The 3309-nt window shown below is 40.1% G+C and overlaps 1 pseudogene; it reads right to left on the bottom strand.

Moving 5' to 3' along the window:
* Nucleotides 1-1622: 1622 nt before the first annotated feature.
* LOC149126495 (small ribosomal subunit protein uS2 pseudogene) lies at nt 1623-2483 on the bottom strand (annotated as a pseudogene).
* Between the last annotated feature and the right edge of the window lie 826 nt (nt 2484-3309).

The raw sequence follows: 3309 nt of genomic DNA, 5'->3' as shown, positions 1-3309 counted from the left end.
ATTATTTGGAAAGAGAAGGAATTCATGTATATTTTAATTATAACCTAATAGGTAATTCAATAACATAACTGGTAGTAAATTTTTGTTCTGGAAACGTTGACTAAATAACCAAAAGGAAAAAGTATGATCCATAAAGAGAACCAATATGGATAACAATAGTTAATGAATAGATTTTCCTTTTCAATGGCAAAATTTGGGTAAAAAAATTACTATTGCTTCCATGTTGTGTTTGAATGGGAGTGAAATCTACTTTGGTAAAGCAGCAGTTTCTTATTCATAGCTAGCTTTAAATCAAGGAACTGAATCAAATCACCATTAAATCAAAGAATTATCGTAGATAGGGCAATGTTGAATAACTAATAAACCATTTATTTTTATATTTTTATTTTTATAGTGGAGAAATCTGAGAATTATTTTATAATACCTTGAAAATGAACTTCTAAATCTATTTTGCTTAGTATTGCTTACTTCAGCTTTTAAGGGCTATATTACATATACCCGACAATGCCAGATTCTCTACCACACTTTTCTATATTCTCTTTAGCATTCCCTTTTATTATATTTTAGAGGACTTTGAAACTTGATAAAGATGATGTACAACAGTATAATTAAATGAGCCTTGTGGGAGATCTTTGAGGGAAAAGCCATAAAAAGGAACTGTGATTATTTATTGCACCAGAGTTTGTTCTCATGGATTCACTGGGTATCTTACCATGAAGTGGCCCAAAATCACTACCAGTAAAAGTCAGGATATAATCTGTGGTTGACCTTTTATAAAGATAATGATAGATAAAGCAATGTGGTCTTGAATTTTTTGTGAGTTAAAATAGTCATAATTTGTAAACATAAACCAACTGAACTTGACTTTAGGCAAAAAGGTTTATGTATTTTATTTTGCAGTGCTCCTTGATTTTCTTTCCCTTTTGTGTTCCCTTGTGTTATTTCAATGACAGCTCAGTGAGAGTCAGCTTTCCAAGATAGAATTGTAAGTCATTATTAATGGATAGAAGGAATATTTGTTTCTCCTCATGAAGGTAGTGTTTGTTTCTATCAAGCAAAGGGACTTATTTTGTACAATTGTTGCGGAATTCCTTTCTTCTTGTATGGAGTTGTGAAGAAATAGCCATAAAGGACAATTGCCAGGCATGTGACAAGCCTTCATAATATAATTCAGTTAAAGATTTTCTTTTCTTTTTTTTTCTTTTAAAGATTTATTTTGTTTATTTGAAAGGCGGAGTTACAGAGAGAGACAGAGAAGACAGAGAGAAATCCTCTATCCACTGGTTCACTCCCCAGATGTCTGCAACAACCAGGGCTGGGCCACACCAAAGCAAGGATCCAAGAGCAGGAAAAGTCTAGAGGAAGACTACTGAGAGAAATGAGTTGAAATCTTGTTCAGATCACTTGTTGGATAAGGTGTTTTGCCTTTTCAGGTATTAGCTGTCTTGTCAGTAATATATGTAGTTTTCCTTTGATTCAAAGGAACAGGTCTGTTTAGTATGTGATACTTGCTAAGTGGTCAATAAAATATTTATTCAGAGTCAACATTTTTTTTAAGAAACTGGTGTTTATTTTCCATCAACTTTATTTCAATTTTTGCTTCAGAGACTGTGGAGAGCAGCTTAAGACCTCTCAGTGGCTGTTCCTACCCGTTCTGTGGCCTGAGCAGTGGGAGCTGCAGACCAGTCTTCAGTGGCGGGCTGAGCACTGCCGTCTTCAGAAGGGAACTGCTGAATAGGCACAGAGGGCACTTGCTTGCCTTCAGCCCAGTCTGCAACCTCAGGCTGAGTAGCAGGAAACTCAGGAGCTAGAGCAGTCCATTTGCCCAGAAATTCCTCCTTGGTTACAGATTTTTCAGCAGTGGCCTGCTCTTCTTTTCCAATCTCTGCAAGATTTCTGTGGAAGGAGAGATCAGGCATGACCACCCATGGGTGTTCACGGGAGATGGTGCTCTGCCCGTGCAAATCCTCCCACGCCAGCATCCACCACACCAGACTCACTGAGTGGACTCCTTTGTTGCATGGATGGCAACATCCACATAGCACAGAGGAGAGTCTGTGTTGCACAGAGCAGTGGTAGGCAGGTTTACATAAGAGGCCTTCATGAGAGGCTGGTGGTCAGCCCTGGGGTCAGTAACCACCAGAAAATGTGGCTCCCAGAAGGATGCCTGTATCTGGTTAGTGCAGGCTCCAGGTGTGAAAGGGCCAGCAATAAGAGTAGTAGCGAACTTTAGCACAGCCTCTGGCAGTGGTTCTTGGAGGATATCACACTGACATCAGCAAGGATTTTCAATGGCAACAATGGCACAAGCCCCCCACAGAAGTTTCTCAGAGGTCCTCTTCAGACTTATGATGGCTTTTCCTTCTGTAGATGTACTGTGCCATTTGGAAGTCAAGGTTGGTGCCACCTATGTAGGTTCCTGCAGCAGGGAATTTGAGGACATGCTTCTCCTTCTTCTGCAGGACATTGAGGGCTCTGGACATTGTGACAGCTTTCCTTTAAGTTATGCAGGGAATCAAGAACAACGCCGTTTGAAACCCTCACCAGGTAGTGCAGAAAGGTCAGAGTTAATAACTTCTTAAAATTGTTCAGTAACAATAGGAATAAAACAATAAACAATGAGGAATAAAAGTGCTAAAGTGGTTTTTAAAGGTTTATTTAAAAAGTTCTGATCTTGGGGCCAGTGCTGTGGCATAGTGGGTTAAGCTACTGCCTGCAATGCTGGCATCCTGTATGGGCGCTGGTTCAAGTCCCAGCTACTCCACTTTCTATCCAGCTCCCTGCCAATGTGGCTTGGAAAGCAACAGACAACATTCTAAGTCTTTGGGCCCCTGCATGCATGTGAGATACCTGGATGGAGCTACTAGCTTGTCTTGTCCAGCCCCTACCATTGCAGCATTTTGGGGAATGAACCAGAAGATGGAAGATGTCTCCCTTTTCCTCCCTCTCTCTCTATAACTCTGCCTTTCAAATAAATAAATAAATAAATAATTTTTTTAAAAAAAGTCTAACTTTTTTACTGATAGCTTCTTTTTAAGGATTTATTTATTTTGAAAGGAAGCGTGATAGAGAGGAGTGAATGAGAGACAGAAAGATCTTCCATCCACTTATTTACTCCCCAGATGGTTGCAAAATCTAGAGCTGGTCCAGGCCAAAGCATAACACAGAGCTCCATTCAGGTCTTCCACATGGAGGGCAGGGGCCAAAGAACTTGGGCCATCTTCTGCTGCTTTCCCAGGCCATTAGCGGAGAGCTGTATTGGAAGTGGAGCAGCTGGGATTCAATCTGGCACGCAAATATGGTATGTTG

Source organism: Oryctolagus cuniculus, chromosome 5 (assembly GCF_051225735.1).
Source record: "Oryctolagus cuniculus isolate XC-2025 breed Fujian yellow rabbit chromosome 5, ASM5122573v1, whole genome shotgun sequence".
NCBI classification, from domain to species: domain Eukaryota; kingdom Metazoa; phylum Chordata; class Mammalia; order Lagomorpha; family Leporidae; genus Oryctolagus; species Oryctolagus cuniculus.
Note: the sequence above shows the minus strand (reverse complement) of the source record. Positions and strands in the feature narration are given on the sequence as shown.